General features: G+C 36.0%; 1 pseudogene; it reads left to right on the forward strand.

Annotated features, from left to right (window-relative positions):
• Positions 1 to 1,206: 1,206 nt before the first annotated feature.
• Positions 1,207 to 25,525, forward strand: part of LOC101088274 — a 32,377-nt pseudogene continuing 8,058 nt past the window's right edge.

Consider the following 25,525-nt stretch of genomic DNA (forward strand, 5'->3'; position numbering starts at 1 on the left):
ACTATTGGGTGTTGGGGACTTAATGGATATGACCACAGCCTTAAGGTTGTGGTAGTTTACCATGACAAGCCATTTAATCTTTCCTTGTTTAAGAACAGGCAAAACGAGGCTGTCAAATAAAGAAGCAATGGAGATAATCACCCATTCATTAATTAGGTCTTATATAATAAATTTTGATCCTTGAAGACCCCGTTTTGATTTATTTGGGGATGTATTAACCATTCTAACTAGGGGCTCATGGGGTCCCATTTTATCAAGCCAATTTGTAAGTGTCAAAGACTTAATTTAATTTAAATTTATTACTCAATATGTCAGAGTGTTTATGTCTAAGATGAGCTATTTCAGGGCAAAGGGTACTATGACTATGGGAAATTTAGCCAAGGCTGTAATTAAAATGAGTCATGGCTATTTTTTTTGTCTAATTTATATTTAGTTATTTTCCCAAGATTATTTGGGATACCATGTTTAAATTTAGTGGGATCCCAGGTATAATTATAATTTAAGGCCCAGTATTGATTAAGTCCATGAATCCTTGTCATTGGTGCATTTTAGCAAATACAGTTAATCTAGAATCTATGTAGTAGAAACACAAAAACCACTTCCTATTCTTATATATTATTGCTATATACATTTTTAAAATAAATTTTGGATTCTTAATTGGCTCACATTATGGATTTTTATTTTAATGAATTTTGTGCATGTGTATTCTGTTGTTAGTTCCCCCACAAGTATCTTGGGTTTTGGTTCTATTTAATCCCTCTCCCCTATTTTTTTTTTCCTGTTTTGAACTTCTACCAGCCTAAAGCCACAGTGTTCAGTTTCTGTGTCTAAGTCACAGTGAGGACTTTCTGTGTGATTACAAGAAAGGGGAAGGAGAATGGTAGCCTACCTCATAAGCAGCCATCTTTTGTTCTCACCCTTCCCAGTCCACCTCCCAGGGACTGGGGTCTATACTTAGAGAGGTGTAGCTGGCTCTCCTTGGGACAACACAGCCCCTTATCCAAAGTGTCAGTCAATCCACGTGTTGACATGGTGTGGCACTTCGTAAAGCACAAGTACACTGGACAATGCTTTTTTTTTCATTATTTATGCAATTGGGTAACTTTGGCAGCTGTGGGAGGACAGAGGTAAGATATTCAACTCTGGTCTAAACATTGGGCCACTGACCTAGATGCAACCCACAATACCCCTCAGGATCTGGGCAACATGAAGTTAGTTGGCAACAGCAAGGTGTGTAGCAGCACAGAAGATGGGCCATCTAAGCAACATCAACAAAAACAGAGTGTCATTCCTCCTACTCTGAGGAAGTCTGGTCGATATCTTCTTCCACAGGAGTCACCAGAAGTGCATGGATAAACCAGAATTCTTCCTCAAATAACAATAAAAAAAACAAAAAGAAAAACAAAAACAAAACAGCACTGGTGTTGAAAAAGTGACAAGACCCTGAAATAAGCCTCTGCTAAATGTAGGAAATGACCAGGAAGATACTGGAAAACTGCCCCCAGAAGTGCAGCTCAAGTGATCCATCATTCCTACTGCCCTAAGGGAGGACCTCACCTTGGCTGGTATGCAGCCAGTCCCCTGAGTTTAGTCAGTATTTTGAATATTCCATCACCAAGGACATTTGGGTAAAGAGAGACGTGGAAACCACCAATAGACACAGATTAAGTTTTCGATGGCAGGACACGACACTGACACCAAGATAAATGACAGACAGGACTCTATTATAGACATGTCCAAATGAGAAAATGGTGTCAGTCAGGGTCATACAGAGGGTGTGCCTGGGCATGGGGTAAGAGAAAGGTGGAGCTGTAAGCGGCAGCTTATGTACGGTAAGTGGAGTGGGGTGGCTAGGTTTCTCTGCCTCTTCTGAATTGGTTTGTTTGAATAAATTTTCAGTTTCTGGGTGTCAAGGTTGTCCCTAGTCGTCTGACACCTGGCCCTAGGTCAATGAGCTCAGGTACATAATGACCCAGAGTGTGAAAGCCTATGAATGCAGGTGGTTGGAGTGTGGACTTAACTAGAGAAACTGGCTGGCTTCTAGCTAGGACCTCAGAACTAGGTCAAAACATATTTAAAACAAACAAAAAATTATATTACAGGCCTCATCCAGTCCTACTGAATCACAATCTGCATTTTGATATCTCCAGAAGATGCTAATGCACATTCAAGTTTTAGAAACATTGCTGTATACCATGCCTTTTCAGGAACAGTTGAAACACTGGAAGTATTTAACTTGGAAAAGAACAAGTTTGAGTTGGATACTGAAGAGTGAGTCAAACCACTTTAAAAATTTAAATATATAAGGGCTCTCATGATATGAAGGATCCCTTAGTAAAGAAGGGATATTAATGACCAGTTCAAAAATATAGATTTTGTTAAGGTAAGATCATGGTTAACTGACTGTATTACTTGGTGACCCTGTCTATGGAAAAATTATACACCCTCATTCTGTTTAACTTATGGCCATATAACTTGTTCTGGCTAACGAGATGTGGAGGAAAAAGACATTTGTTATTTCTAAACTTTAAGAAGTAGTGAATATTTCACCATTTTTTTCCTTCCTTGCTTCTGGGAGCATGGTTAGCATATGCCAAGATAGAACTTCTCACAACCTATATACCTCAGGGAATGTCATAAGCAGTGTCTTGTCATCCTGCAATGGGTACATAGGGTGAACAAGAAATGTTTTCATTTTAAAGGCCTACTTTCCTCCCCTATTTTTAAGCCTCTGAAATTTGGACAGTATTTGCAATTGGTATAGTGTAAGTTAGGATGACCTGACTGATACAATGAGGAACTTTCTAAAACAAGAATTATACAAAAATGCAACGCACTTTCTTCAGAGGAATGAGAATAAGGCTGGGCAATCAATTAGACGTGGATTTAAATCTCAGCTCTTTTGTTCCCAGTGAATTACATGTATATGGTCGGGCATCTCATGGATATTTGATAAATGTTATTTTCTCTCCATTAATGCAATAGTTTCCAAATAATCCTATGGAGTTCCATATTTCCAAAGTAGTGCCTGAGGGATCATAGCTCTGAGGGGATGCTAAAGGTACAGAGTTGTGGGTCTTCTGTCACCTATTTAATCAGTGTGACCCTATTTGAATATTTTTACATACCATAGTGGTATTTAAATTTAGCTGACTAAAAAATCCCTAAGGGAGCATAGAATGTAAAAACTGCTCCTCTAGAGAATTCCTTGTGAATGGAAATGTTCTAGGCATTTCAGGTGACTGTAGTTGAGCATAGCTAGAGTGGCCAGATGTCCTAGTTTTCCCAGAACAGGCCTGATTACTTCATTAGTAATCACTCCCTAATTTAATTTCAAAGGTTGCCCGGTTTGGATGATAAAATTATACGGCCACCCTAATAAAAAAGTTGAGTATAATGATATGAGTAGATGAGGAGGAGGACAACAAATAGTTAACATTAACATACAAGTTTACAATATACTACAGATTTATTTTTAAAAAGTGATTTTTTGGGGCCCCTGGGTGGATTGGTCACATAAGCATTCGACTCTTGATTTTAGCTCACGGTCTGATTGAGCCCCTGGTGAAATGGAGTCCACGTTGGGCTCCACACTGGAAGGATGGAGCCAGCTTGGGATTCTCCCTGTCCCTTTCTCTCTGCCTCCCACCACTTCCACGTGATCTCTCTCTCTCTCTCAAAATACACTTAAAAAAATTAAAATGTGATTTCTTTTAAAAAAGCAATTCTTGGGGCGCCTGGGTGGCGCAGTCGGTTAAGCGTCCGACTTCAGCCAGGTCACAATCTTGCGGTCCGTGAGTTCGAGTCCCGCGTCAGGCTCTGGGCTGATGGCTCAGAGCCTGGAGACTGTTTCCGATTCTGTGTCTCCCTCTCTCTCTGCCCCTCCCCCATTCGTGCTCTGTCTCTCTCTGTCCCAAAAATAAATAAACGTTGAAAAAAAATTTTTGAAAAAAAAAAAAGCAATTCTTTTCTGTCTGATGAATAAGTGGGCTAGATGTGCTTTAAAACATGTTTCAAACTTGGAGATTCTCTCATATTATACATATTAGAAATAACCTAGAATAATCCAATCTCTTTAGAGGATGAAGCAATTCATTGCTAAAAATAACACATTTTGATAACACCAAATAAGCAGAAGCCCTGAGAGACATGAAAATTTCAACTGGACATCATTTTCATACTTGAAAGTACTACTTGGTTCTAAAAGAAGATGTGTCTTATAAGGATGCAGGATTTCATCAAGGTCCAGTATCTTTAGAGTTGCAGAAGAGAGTCAATTACATAAGAGCAACAGAAACAATATCCTAACCAAGAGCCAGAGCCAACAGGCACTAAACATGGGTCCCAAATCTAAGGGGCATGTTTAACTTCACCGCTTCCATCTTTTTGTGATGGAGTCACCAACAATTTTAAATAGCGTTCATATGTATCCTTAGTATTGCAGTCAAGGGTTCAGCTTCATCCTAACCAATAGTTCTAGTTCTTAAATACTCAGGAAATCAAAAGGGCAGTTCCAAAAATATTGCTTTAGGAAAGCAGCCCTCCAAGTTGTGTAGGTTGGTATAATTGCGGTGTCAGTGGTAAGCATTTAAAATTTTATGAAAGTTTAGAATCACACAAAACGTAATTGACTCTATATTATTATATCAGATTAGAAAATTTAAGCTTGTACATTTATATTGATATTTTGACTGTTTAGGACAATGTGATCTTTAGAAAAATGTTTTCGATATGTAACTCCAATTTCAAATGTAGAAGCGGGAGCTTAGATTTCAAGTTAAAGTCTTGCTAAATTTAAAATCAATGTTGGAGTGTTTAAGGTAACTTTGAATCACTCCATTAAAGACCTAATGTATTGCAATTTTAAGGATCACCTAAGTGTTTGCCAACCAAATAATGGAGGAAGTTAGAAAGGAAATCAAGTATTACAAAGTATCTGATTAGTAGAGGGACTATATGTAGAACCTATCATAGTTTGTTTAAGTAACTCACATTGCCACTTAAATCCTGTGGCCATTATAAATGGAAGTTAGAAAATTCATTCTTTTGTAAGCAGCTTTGTTAGTGGAAGAAAAGGCAATAATCAAAAGTAGTTCAAGAGATATCAGTGTGCATTCTTCTAAGTAGCCATGCATCAATTTTGTTTCCTGATAACTTCCAGTCTTACTTTACAGGTGTAAAAATAATGGCATGTGGCCCACATAATAAAGTTTAAGTATTTAAATATCATCATAAAATTGACAGAATAGTAGCCTCTTGTGAGCAATAGGGATTTGGGAATAAATCTAATCTTCTCCAGTAGAACATTATCTCTATATTTTATTAATGGAAATAGACAATTTTCAAGGATTTTCAAATCATAAATGCAACCCAGTATGAAAAGTCTAAAGCTCAGACCTTGAGTTTTTATCCAACAGAAAGTTTAATCATGAAATCAATATTTTGTGAACAAAAATTCTGGTGAGCTGTGTGTGCCTGGGGAGAGTATTTTCATGGCTCAGTGATGCTACTTAGTAAGTGAAAATCATTGAGGCATAACCAGAGAAAGAAATTTGTGAAATAAAACATTCAGCTGTTTTTACAAGATATTGGGCAATGCAAATTATTTTGTCTAACCACAGTGATTTTTTAAAGCTTGCTGATGCCTATATAATGGCCCATCAGGGCACTATAACTCATAGTAGTGTGCTTTTCATTCCCTTGAGTTTATTGGTACCTAATGCTCCATTGTAAGTCATTCTGCATCACCGTTGCATAAGCTTAAAGTTCTTAGAAGAAGAGATTTGGGGTGGAGAATAATAGTGCATCATTTTCTCTTCTCTTCTCTTCTCTTCTCTTCTCTTCTCTTCTCTTCCCTTCTTTCTCTTTTTTCAAAGAGGAAGAGACTAAAAGAAGTTGCTCTGTGTGGGGTCATATAAGCACCCACAAAGCACTGGGGAATCTATGGGGAAAGAATGGGAAATGTAACCAACACCTTCCCATCCACCATAAAGCTCTACAGTGATGACTCATTTGGTTGTGCTCAATGTACTTGAATGGTGATTTCCTTAATTCTAGAAAACTAAACAGAGCAAGCAACAGAAAGATGTTTCTTTCCTTGTAAGAGTGAAAATGATGAGGTTAAAAAAATGAAGGAATGAATATGAATATAAGTAAGCAATATAAATGTAAATGTAAATAATAAATATAAATATAAATAAATATAAATACAAAAAATACAAATATAAATATGAGGGGAAGTCTGGTGAGACAAGATGCAACTTACACAGGGGAAGATAAAATAATTAAAAACTTGGTTGATGCTTTCTACGTAAATCAATGGGTATGCTGATCTGTCACAAGCTTCATTCATCTTTTTGTTTTGGGGTTTTCTCTTTTCTCTAATTGTCCTCACTGTCGATGAATTCATGGTTTAGGTTTCTCTGGTGGGGAAGTAGCACAAACATGTGATGTAACTCACCAGAAACAGAATCTGCATCAAGTCCCCCAGCAGTGTGTGTTATCATTATCTCATAGAACCTAAGCCCAATTCACTTCTTTTCAAATACAGCTGGTTAATCTAAGTGTGATGGACAGGGGTGTGAGCCACCCAGATCTCCTGCAGAAAGGACAGCAACCTGTCCCTAGTGACCTCAAGGATATATCAAAAACAGGAGGAACCAGAAAACCAGGTAAGCAGAGGCACAGAGACAATATTTTTGAATAATCAGAGGCAATAGAAATATCATGTATTAAGATGACTTAAGAGTCTTTCTCAAGTCTATGTGAAAAACAAAACAAAACAAACAAACAAACAAACAAACAAATAGAAACCTTAATTTTGACCTTGTGACCCACAAGTATTTGGAGAACTGCTCACAAGTACGTATACTGTTTTCTCATTTTTCATATAAAATTCCCTGTACGTAACAAACTTCAGAGCAGTTCTTCAAAGCAAGCTGAAAGACTGTCTCCCAGGCTGTAGTCCTCAGTAAGACAAGGAATAAAGCATTTACTCACCTACTTTGCCATTGACTTTCTTTCAGTCGACACTCCTGAAAACACAAAGACTTACCCAAAATAAGCATTCTAAAATGCAAAGATCCTCATAGCTTGGTAGGCTAGAAATCTTTGCAAATGTTTGGAGGGCAGGAAAGTTTCCCTAGAATCATTTTAACACCCCCTTAGGAAGCCACTCATTCTATTTTTTTTAAGTTTATTTTTACTTATTTTGAGATACAGAGCAAGCTGGGTGGAGCAGAGAGAGAGAGAGAGAGAGAGAGAGAGAGAGAGAGGAAGAATATCAGTCAGGCTCTGTGCTGTTAGCACAGAACCCAATGTGGGGCTCAAACCACAAGATCATGAGCTGGGCAGAAGTCAAGAGTCCAATCCTTAACTGACTGAGCTACCCAGGTACCCTACTGTTCATTCTTTATCAACCATTTTATCAATACAAACAGAAAGAAAACATCAAATAAATCCCTATGAAAAGACAAATGGTTCATTTTTGATAATATATATAATTATTTTAAAACCAACAATATGTCAGATACTTTATTAACTTATGTATATTCATTATCACTAATCCATTCATGGATCAATCTGTAACTTTATATAGATAAGGAAACTGAGGCTCAAAAGAAAATGAATGAATGAATGAAGAGTATAGCAAAGGAAAGACATAAGCCAAAATATATATCTGAATTCCAAAGCCTATGATTCTGGCTTTTGGGCAAGGGGTGGGGGAATAGGATCATATTTGAGAAGAGGAAATAATGCTGATACAATTACTAGTTTACCCAGTGGCTGAGAGCAGAGGTAGGCTAGAAAGAAGGAGAAATGAAGTTTAGAGGCCTAAAAGAATTTCACAACTGTTTTCCTTCGAAGTTGCCGCAACCAATGTCAAAACTCCATCAGATTACTTTTGCGTGAAGTTTGACATAAAATAATATAAATAAAATATTTTAAATTGGGCTCCCTACTTATAAACTAAAACTTTTAAAAATGTAAGGAAAGATTAATATAGTCCTATCAAGACCTTTGATAATCACTGACTAAGCATATGAATAGAAGCTCAGCATTATCACATATTTTTGTGAGTCTCTGGAAAATACCACGTGAAACACAAAGGCACATTACCTTGATAGCTTTTATTATTTACATGCAGTCAAGGTTTTCATGTATCTAATGATAAACTCCTAAAGGCAACACACAACAGGATGGTTACCTTGGCAACTGAGCCTGGCCAACCACAGAAACATTTTAATAAGGCAGCCGCACCATCAGGGATAAAACAGTCCCAGTTTGACAGGGGAGTAAAATTGGCACACGGAACCTGAACAGGGCAGGAACACACATAACATGGGCACAAGCAGATGCTGTAATATGATGTGTTCTAAAATTCCACTTGCAACAAAAATCATTACTGCTCAAAAGCTACACTAGTTACTGAGGAAAGCTTAATATTCTGCTGTGCACTGAGTCTCCAAGGTTGAGATTTTGGTCTGCCAAAATCTTTAACATCATCCTGGATGGTCTCAGTCAATTGAGTCTAAGCACACAGATGATATTTTGAATGGGGCTTGCAAGGACACTGAAAAACTTGGTACTGTGCTCCATGAATGCCTTTGAAATAAATAGATTTAGAGATAACTCTAAAAGATCAAAGCTTGGGATGCCTGGGTGGCTCAGTTGATTAAGCATCTGACTCTTGATTTCAGCTCAGGTTCATGATCTCATGGTCATGAGACCAAGCCCTGCATCAGGCTCTTCTGCACTGGGCATGCAGCCTGCTTAACATTCTCTCTCTTCCTCTTCTCCTGCCCCTCTCCTGTTTCCATGTGCTCTCACGAGCTTTCTCTCTCTCTCTCTCTCTCTCTCTCTCTCTCTCTCTCTCTCTCTCTCTCTCAAAAAAAAAATAATAAATAAATAAAGGGTCAAAGCTTAATCCACTGATCTCACCTATTAAGTAAGTAGGTGTGGAGCACTGGGAAGTGAGAACTGTGCTCTTCCTCAGTCCCTTCAAGCATATCACATGGGCATTTCCAACACTCTTCCTTTGCAAGTCTGAGTTTTAGTTGATGGTCTTCTGAGAAAGTTAATTGGAATGTTATTTTTTGTAGACCTGACTAATACCCTACAAATTCACTTTGGCACCATAGGATAAGGTAATTCAATACATAGGTAATACGCCAAACAGAGGAACCCAAATCCTACACTATTATTTCAGTATGTACAGGCAGCTGGGTTGCAAACACCACACTGTAATTAACATATTCACTCAAAAATATTTCAACTGTTTAGGATGAATGAATATGTGCATAATATCCTCCAAAAAATGTGCTCTATATTCCTTGCGTTGAATCAGTGGGCCCTGTTAGAGGTAGTGAGACTTCCAGTGTGTTCTCTGACCTAACTCCCAAGGCTGCACTGGGTACCCATTTTCCACCTGCTTAAAGAACCCTATAAATAATACTATTTACCACATTATTTTGAATTTTTGTATGCTGGCTTGTGTCTTCTTTTAACTGAAAACTCTTGGAGAATAGTAATCCTATTTGTATAAACGTATATCCCCAGGACTTTATCGGTATCTGGCTCAGCATAAGTGTAAAGTAAATATATTTTGACTGAATCAGAAAAATAGGAGAGAACACATGTGAATATAATTCTCCTTGCTAGTGGAACCCCTGTTGACTTCTGATCTTTCCCGGGATGCAGTTTCCTCACACAGTCACTTGGTAACTTGGGTTTTCCTGATTTACATGGAAATAAATGCAGAGTGAGAGGACAGCTACTATTTCCCCCCTCTTTGTTAGATTAGACTTACTCTGCATTATTGGTTATCTAGTCTTACCTGCTGGAATTTTTCCCTGCCTGAGTACCCCAGATATAAATCTCAGAGTTAAGACCTTACTTTTCAATGTGTCACATATACTGGTGTCTCCTCGTGCTCCCTGACGACTGGCTGCTTCCCTAAGAAGCAGCTGACTAAGCCCACTTAGGCTGTCTAATCATAGCCCCTGAACTGTGTCTGCCTCCAGAGCTGTTTAACAAATTATTAACATGATGAACAAGGGTTTTGCTTTTTACATTTTGTGCATTGTCTTTTTGCCAGGAAATGCCTAGATATTACATTTTGCCCTCATGAAAAGCCAATCACATGTAAATGAGATCATGCAGTATTTGTTGGTCTGTGACTGGCTTATTTCACTTCTATTGCTCTCCAAGTTCATCCATGTTACCACAGGCTCCTAATGCTATAATCCGTATGAGAGTGCAGATGTCTCCCTGAGATAGTGATTTCATTTTACTTGGATATATACTTCACTGTGGGCTGAATGTTTGTTTCCTCCCCCAAATACACATGTTGAGATCCTAGCCATTAGCGTGATGATATTTGGAGGTGGGATCACTGCGAGTAATAAGGTCATGAGCATGGGGCACTCGTGAATGGGATTAGTGGCTTTATAAAAGAGACACTTAGCTCCTTCATTTTATGTGAGGATAAATCGAGAGGAGTGCTACCTGGAAGAAGTCACTCCATAATGGCATCCTGATCTCAGACTTCTGGCTTCTGGGATTGTAAGAAATAAACGCTGTTTGTAAATCATCCAGTTGGTGACATTTTGTTATAGCAGCCCAAACAGACGAAGAAATACACAGAAGTGGGATTGATGTGTCATATGATAGCTCTATTTTCATTTTTTGAGAAACCCCCGTACTGTTTTCCATCATGGCTGTGCCACTTTCATTCCCCCCGACAGTGTGTAAGGATTCCCTTTCCTCTACCTCCTCACCAACACCTGTCAGTTTTTTGTTTTTTGTTTTTTGTTTTTTGTTTTTTTTTGTCTTTTTGATAGTAGCCATTCTAACAGATGTGAGGTGATATCACATTTTGGTGTCAGTTTTGCATTTCCCTCATGATTGGCAATACTGGGTACCTTTTCATAGACCTGCTGGCCGTCTTTATGTCTTCTTTGGAAAAAAATGTTTATTCAGGTCTTTTTCCCACTCATAGAAGCAGAGAGTAGAATAGTCACTGCCAAGGGTTTGGGGTGGAGAAAATAGTGAAATATTGGTCAAAGATTACAAGTTCAGATATGCAAGGTGAATAAGTTCTGGAGATCGAACGCACAGTGTAGTGACTACAGTTAATGATATTGAATTGTACACCTGAAATTTGCAGAATAAGAGAATAAATCTTAATTCTTCTCACCAAAGGAAACAAAGCTAACTTTGCAAAAAGTATATGAAATGGTGGATATTTAGTTTGATTGTGGTGATCAGTTCACATTATATATATATGTCAAACATTATATCGAAACATCATGTGTGCACCTTAAATGCGCACAAATTTGTTCATCAATTATACCTCAGTAAAACAGGGGCAACAGGCCTGCCAATCATCTGTTCGAAAACAGAGTGTATAGGCTCACTATTCCATCTTGATCTTTTAAATTTTTTTCAGAGAGTAATATTTACTTGAAAGGTATCATTCAATCTTTACATTAAAGTTGTTGCACATAAGATTAATATTATATCTATTTTTCAGGTAAACAAACTGAGACTGAATGGAAGATGTGTGTGATCTAGAACTACATAGAGTCTGGACAAAAATCCAGGTTTACTTTCTCTCTGAGAGTCCTCCAGGCTCTGCAAATAATATCCCATCTCAGAAAAAGAACTTAACATGTTTACGAATTCCATTTGAGTCACAAGAAATGTTGTATTATTCATATTGTTCTTAAAAGGAATGTTATGATAATTTGAGAGGATTTAAATATAGTGGTGAAAACTTAGGTGCACTATAAGAAACAAAAAGACTTTTGTATATAATTTGTCAAGCTATTGTGTTGTGGAAAAGTACAAAAGGCTTTGAGGAATATTTATTTTTTTTTAAATGTGGCATATATAACTTTGTCCCTGTTGTATATGGCATGGTTTGTATGTGGGAAAGGCCTCCTATTAGACATCTAATAGCTCATTTGGGGGCCACTGTTATATTAGAAGAGCTTATCTTTATATTTTTATCCATTGTCTCATTTCCCTTAGAAATCTGTGCAGTTTCCTTTCCAGGAAAAATATAATCTGATTGGATGAGCTAAGAAGCTATTTCATAATAAGCTTCTTGATAGATAGACTTAATAAACATTTATTTAGACTTACATCATAAAGACCAAACAAATGTCATATTTTTAGAAAAAAATACAAGATGACCTTTTGAAACAAGGCTAACAATCTCCTACCAAGATGCCTAAGCGATATAGCTAATGTTACATCTCATTTGTCATGATTTACAGCCACACAAATGACATTTATATTTGAAAAGGTCAGGATGGATGATGTTATTGCTCAGTAAGAGTAACACCCACTACAATTTAAATTAGATATTTTACAATTGCATTACTGGAAATTTTTAATGGCTGCTGGGGACAATTGATGATACTTGCATCTGAAATTTCCCCATTTGAAAATTATCACGGCTGTGTGTAATTATCTGTGATCGAGAGTGGTGAAGATGTTAGGTCTCAGAACTTTTCTTCTGGGTCGTATCTTGGGTCTACGTAAAAATCTCTTTGGGTCCACCTCTGCAGAACTTGCATGGCCCATGCTTTAAGTGTGTGTCTTAACTTTTAAAGTCAATTGATTGTTAACTATTTAGGATCGATGGTGGGCAAACTTTTCCTGTAAAGCACTAGTTAGTACATTTTGTACGTTTTGTGTAATTCATCTCTAGAGTTGTACTGTGAAATACACAAACAAATGTGTGTCTGTGTTCCAGGAGAACTTTATTTGCAAAACCAATGGTGGCTGCATGATCTGTGTTTTGACTCCTGATGGACTATCAGAGTTCTACAGTTTTGATACATAAAAGTTATTCTGAAATCTTAATGTGCAAATTGCCAAATAATCTACCATGAACAAAATTATTCTTAGGGCTTTTTTTTTTTTTTAAGGAAAGACAGTCCCTCGTTCCTCTTTACCCAAGCTTTTTCTGAAGAGCATAGTATTTCTGTGAAATATCGTTAAGTAGTTTTGTGGTAAGTTTGTGATAGTTTCATGGTGAATTTGGGAAATATCAAATTAAAAAAGCATAACAGGTTTCTCTGGAGGAGAATGTGCAGGAACTTCTAATATAACGAAATGGACCATAGAGCAAAAGGAGAAAGGAAAAATTTTTTAAAACTTATCTGGTGTGTGAGCCTTTTTCTTTTTTTGTTTTTAACAAAACATTTTTCACTGAATCATCAGTGGGACACAGTTTGCAAGAAAATTAACTTCAGTTTAATTTGTGAGGGAGTAGGTAGTAATTTAATTATTTAAAATGTTACCTTACGGTTTTTTGGTTGATGTTTCTTTATAGAATTGGGAATTATCCGTGTTAGTTCATAAGAAAATTGTGAGGTAACTCACGATATCTGTCATATAAATCTTTGCCTTTAAAGAAGGTTTGTAAATAAGAGAAAATAAAAGAATCGAAAGGAAAATTGACAATGTTGTCTTCATACTAATGATAACTTCACAAGTAAAAGCACCCTACTGGTTCAAAGGACCCCTCACAATTACACTTCCATGTTATAATGTTTGGGGACATTTAGGTAATGGAATCTCTTTATACCTTTTTCATTGCAGCCTGTTAGTGAAAACAATTTTAATAATATTAAAAATAATGTGATTTAATGAAAGTACGCCCAGAAATATTTAAGTAAATTTTTCTTTTGTTAACTCAATCTCTAAACTTTTAATATTTTTAAAATGTCATTTTTATTAACAACACAGTAAAAACTAGATGTTGACAAGGATATGAAGAAAGGGGAATCCTCTTACATGTTGATGGGAAAGCAAACTGGTGCAGCCGCTCTGGAAAACAGTATGGAGGTTTCTCAGAAAGTTAAAAGTAGAACTACCCGGTGACCCAGTAATTGCACTACTAGGTATTTTTTTTAAATATATGAAATTTATTGTCTAATTGGTTTCCGTACAACACCCAGTGCTCATCCAAACAGGTGCCCTCCTCAATACCCATCACCCACCTTCCCCTCCCTCCTACCCTTCATCAGCCCTCAGTTTATTCTCAGTTTTTAAGAGTCTCTTATGCTTTGGTTCTCTACCACTCTAACCTGTTTTTTTTTTTCCTTCCCCTCCCCCATGGACTTCTGTTAAGTTTCTCAGGATCCATATAAGAGTGAAAACATATGGTGTCTGTCTTTCTCTGTATGGCTTATTTCACTTAGCATAACACTCTCCAGTTCCATCCACGTTGCTACAAAGAGCCATATTTCATTCTTTCTCATTGCCACGTAGTACTCCATTGTGTATATAAACCACAATTTCTTTATCCATTCATCAATTGATGGACATTTAGGCTCTTTCCATAATTTGGCTATTGTTGAGAGTGCTGCTATAAACATTGAGGTACAAGTGCCCCTGTGCATCAGAACTCCTGTATCCCTTGGGTAAATTCCTAGCATGCACTACTAGGTATTTATCCAAGGGATACAGGTGTGCTGTTTCAAAGGGGCATATTAAGTACATATTAAATATAACCAAAGGTCCTAAATTATTGAAAAAAATAATGAACTTGAGAAAAAAATATGATTGCACTTTCTTTTTATTTATTTATTTATTTATTTTTTTCAACGTTTATTTATTTTTGGGACAGAGAGAGACAGAGCATGAACGGGGGAGGGGCAGAGAGAGAGGGAGACACAGAATCGGAAACAGGCTCCAGGCTCTGAGCCATCAGCCCAGAGCCTGACGCGGGGCTCGAACTCACGGACCGCGAGATCATGACCTGCCTGAAGTCGGACGCTTAACCGACTGCGCCACCCAGGCACCCCTATGATTGCACTTTCTTACAAATGATTCTTTCATATCTCTTGTCCACCACCATCACACACTGTCAGCTTCTTTCTTCCTTGCTGGTGATTATAGCATAATGCTATCATATTCCATATTATGCACAAACTATATGTTCATGTTCAAATGGCTCTTTACTTACACATACTTACTTTTTTTAGTTCTGCTGATATTTTTTATTTGTAATAATTGTTTGACTTATTTTTTGTTTAGGATGAGATGTATTCTATTTTTCCATAAAATTAATAAAAGTATATTTCTATTAATGATTTTTATTCAATATATTTCTATTAATGGCCTTTATCCTTTGGCAGAAGAAAATATCAGAATCGTTGGACTGAGGGATAGATGTGATATGTTTCGTTTTTATCAGTGTTTGTCAAATATTCCTAGTTAAATTGAAAAGTCTAAAATGCGGCTCTTACATCTTCCCAAAGACATAGTATTATGCTGGGTATTTGGTAGACTGATGAGATGAATCCTCCTCAAGGCGCAGCTCATGAGGCTTTCCTGGGGATCACAATTCTTGAGGAATTTCATTTAGAAAAAACAATCTCAATGAAAAGGCTGCTTTATAATGAAGACTTTTGGAAATTACAGCAACAGAAACAATATGCAGAATGCACAAGGACTTGACTTTAAGTTCTCGCCATTGTGGTTATACTAGTGATATCACCATTCACAGTTTAGTTAACTTTCCCAAGCCTCATTTAGCTAATCTTCTAAACGATAATAATAGGACCAATTTTTCAATATCACTGAGAAACTTAAGTGAGATAATGAAATTACACAGGTAGAGGGAAAATGTGGCATGTTTCTATGTCCCAGATGGACAAAACAAGCACAAGTTAACAAATAAATACATGAAAAAATGAACTAGTAAATAAATAGCAAACAAAGTGTCAAAGACCTCAGAAGAGAGAAAATTATCTTTAACTAATGGATGTCAATAAAGAAGGAGGTGGTGTAAGAAGTGGGTATCCCTTTACTGACTGTTTTAAATAGAAAACAATGGAATATATATCAAGTATAAAAGAAAATATCTGAATAAATGCAGGTGGGCGTGTGATGGGTAGAGAGAAAGACACATTAAGGAAGAGAAATTAGGTATGTGTGGCAAATCAGGAGAGAGTGTTTTGAAGAAAGTTGTAAAGGTAACTTTACATAGATCTGAGCTGATCATGCTATCATAATTATTTTAAATTTCATTTAATAAAGATAAAAACTGGATGGTATCCCCACGTCGGACTCTGTGCTGACAGCTCAGAGCCTGGACCCTGCTTCAGATTCTGTGTCTCCCTCTCTCTCTCTACCCCTCCCCTGCTCATTCTCTCTCTCTCTCTCTCTCTCTCTCTCTCTCTCTCTCTCTCTCTCTCTCTCTCTCCCTCTCAAAAATAAATACTAAAAAGCATTAAATTTTTTTTTAAAAAAGAAGGTAAAATTGGAGTAAAGTCTTCTTCAGTGTTGCCTAGGATATATGTGATAGTAATAACAGAAAAGGGAGAACAGTAAGAGGTGCAGATTTTAGTCCCAGAACTGGAAAAATAAAGATTAATATAGAATAGCATAAATATATGTATGAAACCAAATAATTTAAAAACACATAGAAATTGAGTAAAGTCATATATTGGGACTTGCTTATTTTTGAATTGGCTAAGATCCTTTAATTATAAACACATTTTGTAATTTCAAGTTTATTTACCCAATGAGATAGCATTTAAAAAGCAAAATAAAGCCTTGGTTAGTTGACCCAAGTGATGTGTGATGGTAATCCACTGTGTGGAATGGCTGACTCCACCGTATTCTGTTTTGTTAATTACAATAAGATAACAGCAGCTTTTAAATTTCTATCTCTGTAAGAAGTTAAGCAATCACAAAACTGTACAGATGAATTCTCAATCATTCAGTCCAAATTCTTTATTTCACAGATGCCCAGATGACTTACTGAAGGAATCAGAGCATGCTCTCCAAAATGTGAGTTGGTAATCTTTTCAAAACATGATTTAAAACTATTTCATATTCTTGTAGAAAACATCACAGTATACGGTGACAAAGTGCATAAAATCTGTTAGCGTTAAGAGAATTCAGAAATCCTTCCTACCTCCCCAGTGATCCCTTAGGCAGGTTTTCAATGCTATACCCAGGGTTTATGAAGTTTATGCACTTGCTAAAAGACTGAAGTTATGAATGTGTCAGTCTCTCAAAAAAAAAAAAAAATCAGTCTCTCTTTACAGAGTAAAAATCCAAGAAAGAAAATTGGGAAGAATCTTAATGATAAAAACAACAGTGTATATGATTACTTTATGCAAAATATATATGCAAAAATGAAAAAAAAGAAAAAAAATCTGAGTTATCAAATAAACTCCATGGCAAAAAAACCCACAAAAAAACAAAAAACAACATGCTCACACATATACACACAAAACAAACAACAACAACAACAACAACAAAACCCTACTAACCTGATTTTAAAATGGGCAAGGAATTTGAATAGGTATTTCTCCATAGAAAACAAACAGGTATAACAAAATCTGCTCAACATAATCATCAAGGAAATGGATATCAAAACCACAATGAGATATCACCTCACCCTGTTAGGAGGGCTACTATCAAACAAAAAAACATGAAAGACAAGTGTGCACTAGAATGTAAGGAAATTGGAATCCTCTACACCTTATTGGTAGGAATCCAAAATGGTATAGTCACTAAGGAAAACAATATGGAGCTTCCTCAAAAAAATAAAAAATAAAGCTACCATATGATTCAATAATCCTACTTCTGGGCATTTATCCAAACAATTTAAAGAGATATTAGCACTTCCATGTTCACTGTAGTACTATTCACAATGGCCAAGATGTGGAAACAACCTAAATATCCATCGATGGATGAAAGGAGAAAGAAAATGCAGCATATACATATAATAGAACATTATTCAACCTAAAAAAATAAAAAGGAAATCCTACCATTGTGACAGTATGGAGCCATCTTGAAAACATGTTAGGGGCACCTGGGTGGCTCAGGTCATGATCTCGCGGTTTGTGGGTTTGAGTCCTACATTGAGCTCTGTGCTGACAACTCAGAGCCTGGAGGCTGCTTCAGATTCTGTGTCTCCCCCTCTCTCTGCCCCTCCCTGACTCATGCTCTATCTCTGTTTCTCAAAAATAAACAAACATTGAAAGAAAAAAAAAAAAACGAAAACATTATGCTAGGTGAAATAAGCCAGTCTTAGAAAGAAAAATAATGTGGATTCCCCTTGTAAGAGGTATCTACCATAGGCAAATGCATAGATTCAAATAGTGTAATGTTAGTTACCAGAGGTGGGGGGAGGGGGATGTGGGAAGTTGCTAACGACAGGTATACAGTTTCAGTTATAACAAGATAAATCAACTCTAAAGATCTTCTGTGCAACATTGTACCTACAGTCAATAACACTTATTGTATACTTAAAAATGTGTTAAAGGGCAGGGGCACCTGGGTGGCTCAGTCAGTTAAACATCTGACTTTGGCTCAGGTTATAATCTCATGGTTTGTGGGTTTGAGAACTGCATCCTGCTCTCTGCTGTCAGCATAGGGCCCACCTGGGATCCTGTCCCCCTCTTTCTCTGCCCCTCCCCCACTCTCGCTCTCTCTCTGAATAAATAAACATTAAAAAGAAAAGATTTATAAAATGTGCTAAAAGGGCAGATCTCATGTTAAATGTTCTTACCAAAATGAAATAAAAAAAAATTAAAAAGGAGTTACCAAATAAATATCTCCATTTTGCAATGAATACTATGTAGAACGTTCACTCTCTTAAAATGGCTAAAATTTGGAGCTATTTAAATGTACTTAAAAAATAAAATGATGCGTAAGAGTAGATCCAAAATATTCAGTGTAATACCAGCAATGATAAGTAAAATATGTTATCTGTTATACAATGTCAAATATTTCTTCTAGCTTCATGTTTATCAAATTTTTTTCAATTCATGTCCTTGGAAATATATAGACATTTTATTACTAACCTCAATTTTATATTGAAACAATAACCTATTTAAAATTCCATACAGTTTTGAGGTGCCTGGGTGACTCAATCAGTGTGTGTCTGACTCTTGATTTCAGCTCGGGTCATGCTCTCATGGTGGTGAGATTGAGCCCCACATTCAGCTCTGAGTCGGGCTCTGCAGTGGGCATGAATCCTGCCGAAGATTCTCCCTCTCAATCTCTCTCTGCTCCTCCCCCGTCTCTCTTTCTCTTTCAAAATAAATAAACTTAAAAAAAATTCTTTACTGTTTTCCAAAGTGGCTATAACAACTTACATTCCTATCAACAGCGCATGAGGGTTCCTTTTTTCCAAATCCTCACCAACACTTATTATTTCTTGTCATTCTGGTTTTAGTCATGCTTACAGATATAAGGTGATATTTCATTGTGGTTTTGATTTGCATTTCTATGATGATTAATAATGTTGAGCATCTTTTCATGTGTCTGTTTGGCCATCTGCGTATCTTCTCTGGGAAAATGTCTATCAGGTCCTCTGCTCATTTTTTAATCGTATTTGTGTGTGTGTGTGTTGAGTTGTATAAGTTCTTTATATATTTTGGATATTAACGCCTTACCAGATACATCATTTGCAAATATCTTCTCCCATTCAGCAGGTTGCCTTTTTGTTTTGCTGATAGTTTCCTTTGTTATGCAAAAGCTTTTTACTTTGACGTAGTCCCACGAGTTTATTTTTGTTTTCGTTTCTCTTGCCTCAGGAGACATATCCAGAAAAATGTTGCTATAGCCAATGTCAGGGAAATTACTGCCTGTATTCTTTTCTAAGATTTCCAGTTACAAAATGAACACAACACAAGAATAAAAGGCACAGCACAAGGAATATGGGCAGTGATAATATCATAGCATCGTATGGTGACAGATGGTAGCTGCGCTTGTGATGACCATAGCTTAATGTATAGAGAAGTTGAATCACTATATTGCACACCTGAAACTAACGTAACATTGTGTTTCAATGATACTCAGATAAGAAAAATAAATAAATCAAATTCCTTAAATATTATTTTCCTTCCATCCAAATAGTCCTCTCTGGATCTTTTCTGCACTTGAGATACATGGATATAACTATGTAGGAGAAGATTTCCTCAGGGATGAAATTCACTGACTTAGTTGATGGGACAATAACTAAATTAAAGAAAACCTCAGGATATAAGGTAATTTACAAAATTCAATGATATTTCTGTGGGTCAGCAGCAAAAATTGAGATGATATACCATTATTGGAAAATAATAAAAAAATGTTTAACATAAGATACTCAGGAACAAATTTAATAAAGAGTATTCAGTATTCCTACACTAAGAAAAACAAAATATTACTAAAAGAATTTGAAGAAGATCCAAATAAAATATACACACATAATATGTTCAGTGATTAGAAGACTCAAGGATTTGAGAGATGCATTCTCCTCAGTAAGGATACAAAGAAAGTGCCATCAAAATCCCAGTGGTTGTGTAAAGGTGCACGTGTGTGTTGGTGTGCGTGCACTTGCACACATCTGAAAATTTGGGCGGTAATTAAAAAACGCACTTGGAAATGCAAAGGATATAAAATAGGGAAGAGTAAAGATGGAGAACTTAAACTACTTTACTTCAAGACATAGAGTAATTAAAAACATGTGATCAAAAGAACAGAACATAAAGAAATAGACCCACACATATGTAGTCATTTAATCTTCAACAAAGGCACAAATGTCATTAAATATTTAATGTTTAATATTTTCAATACATGACGCTGAACAACTGGATATATATCTATGGAAAGACTCTAAGCTTGATCCCTGCCTAACACCATACTCAAAAACAACAACAGCAGCAAACACTTGGAATATATTGTAGACCTAAAAGAAAAGTAAATTACATTGAAATTTAAATCTACTCCTCAAAAAATACTATAAAAAAGAAAAAGAGTAAGTCACAGACTAGGAAAATACATTCATAGTTCATATACCAAACAATAGAATTTTAAACATAATATATAAATAACTCCAATAACTCAATAGTAAAATCAACAAGCTTTCAGATGAGTGAAAAAGACTTGAGAAGACATTTCATTAAAGATTTATGAATATCCAATAAGCTCTTTGAAGTAAGCTTAACATAATTTGTAATCAGAGAAGTGGAGATTTCAAACACTTCGATATATCACTAAAAACTCACTGCATGGGCTACATTTAAGAAGATTGACAATATCAGGTATTGGTGAGGATGTGAAACATTTAAGACTCTCTTGCATTGCTGCTCAAACTATGAAATGGTACAAACACCTTGGAAATGAAGTTTGGCAGGTTGTGCATATCATGGGAGCTACCAATTCCACGCCTAGGTGTTTTCCCAAGAGAAAGAAAGTATTTTTCATACAAGTATTTCATGTGAATTTCAATAAATCTTTATTTACAATAACCATTAGTTGGGAATAGAAATGTTTATCGTCAACAATATTTTAAAAGAATGTCAGATACTCTCATCACTGATGAATACCAAAGACATCAGTCTAGATAAAATGTGGTTAGGTGGTTGCCTATAGTATACAATGGTTGAGAGATTGTAACATGCTGCAGTGGAGCTTTCTGGAATGATGGAATGGTTATAATGTCAAGTGGAATAGTGGTTAAGCGTTTCATTTGTCAAAACTCATCAGATTATACATTTAAAATAGTGTGCAATTTTATAGGTATAAATTATATCCATACAAATGCTAGAGAAAATATAAATTGAATGCTGTATTACTTTTATATAAAGAAAGTTTTATAATTATGAGTTAAAATTTAGATATAAAAAAGAAAGAAGTGATAATTTGGACTTAGTGATGCTGAAAAAAAGCATTTAGACAGGACCATCATAAGCAAATAAAATAATAACTAAAGAAAAATAATTAAATTTGTAATAGTTAATAACTTTGTGTCTATGTATCCACTTATCCGTTCATCACTTTCTATCATCTACTTAATATAGTTATAAATGTTACATACATGTAATCAGAGTGGCCACAAATAAATATAAGTGAAGTGGCTCCTGATCACATAAAAGATGCTCAACTGTACTTGAAAAGAATTTCAAAATAAACTATGAAGAGATATGTATGTATCACATTGGCAGAAATCACAAAACTTGAAAACATATTTATGTTCCTATGGAGAATAGACACTCTACAGATTGCTGTGAGGAATGCAAAATCACACAGCACCCATGGAAGTGAATCACACAGTACCTAATAAAATTACCTATACATTCAAGCTTTGATACAGTGATCCCACATACAAGAAATCTCTCCTGTAGATATACCCAGAAAAAGTTGGAAAGACTTTTCCAGAAAGCTCTCCATTGTAGTTTTTCTGTGCTACCAAAAAGACCACAAGTAGCATAAATGTTTGCCAGTAAGAAACAGTGTAAACATAGTGCTATCCAAATTCTATGGAGTAATCTCCAAAATATATTGTAAGAAAACCAAAGAGGTGTGCCTGGGTGGCTCAGTCGGTTAGATGTCCAACTTTGGCTCAGATCATGATCTCATGGTTCATGGGTTTGAGCCCCATGGGTTTGAGCTGACAGCTCAGAGCCTGGAGTCTGCTTCAGATTCTGTGTCTGCCTCTCTGCTTCTCCCCTGCTGACGCTGTGTCTCTCTCTCTCTCTCAAAAAAAACATTAAAAAAAATTAAAAGAAATATTGTGCCCATGGTTATTAAAAAAAAGAGAAAGGAAAAAAATAGGAAAAACAGTAGAAGCCAAAGAGAGCCTATATTTCTCTAACTATACCTTAATTTGTGAAGTTGACTTTATAACTTGTAAATACATATATGTATGGATAGATAAAATTATGTGGAACATTTATGACCTCAAAGTCAAATACAGATATAAAAATTAACATATATTTCAAAAAATTAATTGAATTTTAAAATTAAAGCCAAAATGAAATAAATATCCTGTGTATCAAGATGGCAAAAAATCCCAGAAAAGAATATCTCAAATGATTTTACAAAATAGTAATTTGTACTCCTCCTACTATGCACTATTTTAAGAACAAATAACTGGAAAAAAGTTTTTTTTTCTTTCTTAAACATTTGCTTAGCTATTTAAAATCCTTTGTACTTCCAAACAAATGTTTTAATTATTTCACATGCACACGCATGCATACACACACACAGGAATACACACTGCTGTTGGGATTTTTATGACATTTCATATTATCTTTATCTTTCACTTTATTAACGTCTCTTTACATAATTAAATTTTAAATGTTTAAGTTATTATGTCATATATTGTTTCACTAATTATCATAAATTTCATAATTCAATGAAATATTATCATCATTAGAGAAAATAGTTGCAAACTAAATCAAACATATCAAATACAAAACCCTATTCTCCCAAATTTAATCTTAAGATATAAGTATGAACTTGGGGTAAATTTTCTCCAAAACAAACACAAATAGTAGCAAAGAACGCCCATAAACCAGACTACGGTATCTGAAAAACTACTTCCCAATAAAAATTACAAAGATGTATGAAAAAAAAAATGGCTGATTCCAAGAATGGGGGAAGCACGCAAGATAAGCCTGATCCCCATAACATGGTGGATCAGAATGCAAAGTAGTTATGAAAATCGACTGAGGGTCCAGGAACAAAGGTAAAGAGACTACTATTGGCCAAAAATAGGACTACTTAGGAAGCAGTGAAAGTAATAGTCTTAGAGTGAATTGTATCAAATACATTTAAATCTAAGTATTTGTAATAGTTTGCAGATCAAAACAAAAAACAAAAAACAAAAACAAAAACAAACAAACAAAAAAACACCTCGTTGGCTACTTTCCTAAAAAATAGTACTTATGGGAGGAAAAGTCGAATTTTTACCCTGTGTTGTATGACCTCTGACCTCAGGGTGTTCAAATAGTTAAGGGAGATTTTTTTTTACAAAAAATATTCATATAATAAATGAAGAAAAATAGTTGAATTAATATGTCACAATTTTGTAAACCCCAACAAAATAATGTAATGGCAACATGGTTTCTTAATGACAACAACAACAAAAAAGTACAGGGAAAACAAAAAGGTAGGGAGTAAAAATGAGATTAAAAATATTTAAAGTGAGAAAATCTTGATTAGGTCCTGATTCAAAGAATCCATTTTTGAGATTTCCGGGGAAACTTGAATCTTCACTGACTGTTAGTGATAATTGTTTAGTGTGTTTTTAAGGATATGGTTATGGTATCATTTTTATGTTGTTGTTAAAGTCTAATCTTTTATTGATACTACTGAACTATTCACAGGTGAAATGGAATGGAAGCCTAGGATCTACTGGAACATAATACCTTGCCAGGGAGAAGATGGTATGGGATGGCCATGGGATAGTAGTTGTCGAAACTGGATGACGTGTCCACGGAGAAGAAAGGCTCTATTGCATTCTTTCTCTATTTTTATGTATTTGAAATCTCTCAAAATATTTCTTACAGTATTCTCTCTCCTTTAAGATAAGATAGTCTGTCCACCCTAGTGCCAAACTCCGTAGATAGGCGTGTAGCTCCAATGTGCTAGTTTTCTATGATGACATGTAATTTGATTCATTGTTATTGATTTTATACAATTTAATGGCAACATTATTTATATTTTTGGCTCTATTCCAGTTTGTTATTTTTTGAGAGAAAAAGCGCAAGTGGGGGAGAGGCAGAGAGAGAGAGGGAGAGAGAAAATCCCAAACAGGTTCTGTGTGTGGTCAGCGTTCAGAAACCAATGGCAGGGCTCGAGCCCATGAAACCATGAGTTCGTGACCTGAACCAAAATCAAGAGTCAATCACTTAACCAACTAGGCCACCCTGGTGCCCCAGCTATATTCCAGTTTTTACAAAGAATGTAGTATACTAGAAAGAACAAGTGCTTTGGCTTCAGACAGTTCTGGGTATGAATCATGGCTCTAACACTTACCAGCTATGTGATTGATTTTTCAGAGTTTACTTAATCCCTGAGCCTCTGTGTGCCATCTGTGTAACAAAAATATAATAAATGGAATGCTGTATGTATTTTGGCAAGATTTCCTAGCTTAACTTCACCTCTGGTTTCAGAAAAATCTGAGAACATATGCGTCTGTCAGTTTGGGTTGCTGTTACCAAAATACCATAGACTGGCTGGCTTCAACAATACACAATTTTTTCTCACACTTCCAGAGGCTAGGAAGTTCGACATCCAGGTGCCAGTAGATTTGATTCATGGTGAAGGTCCTCTTTCCAGATTGCGGATGCTGATGGTCACCTTCTTCTATAGCCTCACGTGCTGGAGAAAGGAAATCCTGGTATTTTCTTCTCTTTTTCTAAAGGCTCCACCCTAGTGATGGCATAAAAACTTAATTACTTCCCAAAGGCTCCACATCCTATATCACCACCTTGGAGATTAGTGCTTCAACATATGAATTTCAGAGGGACACAATAATTGTGCATAAAACTATGAAAAATAGAACAGTAGTACATCCAATTTCCTTGCAATGGAGGGTTTGGAGCCTCTGCTAAAAGAACATGTTCTTCGGGGAGAAAGAAGTAGGTATGCCAATAAGGCCACTTCGGGTGGCTGGTTGTTGAAGAGGATGGAATTCGTGATGCAGGGAATAGTGGCGGTATATTGAGAGGTCTAAACCTCCACCATTCACCTGGCACATGTGTAAGTAATA

This window comes from Felis catus, chromosome D2 (genome assembly GCF_018350175.1).
Source record: "Felis catus isolate Fca126 chromosome D2, F.catus_Fca126_mat1.0, whole genome shotgun sequence".
NCBI classification, from domain to species: domain Eukaryota; kingdom Metazoa; phylum Chordata; class Mammalia; order Carnivora; family Felidae; genus Felis; species Felis catus.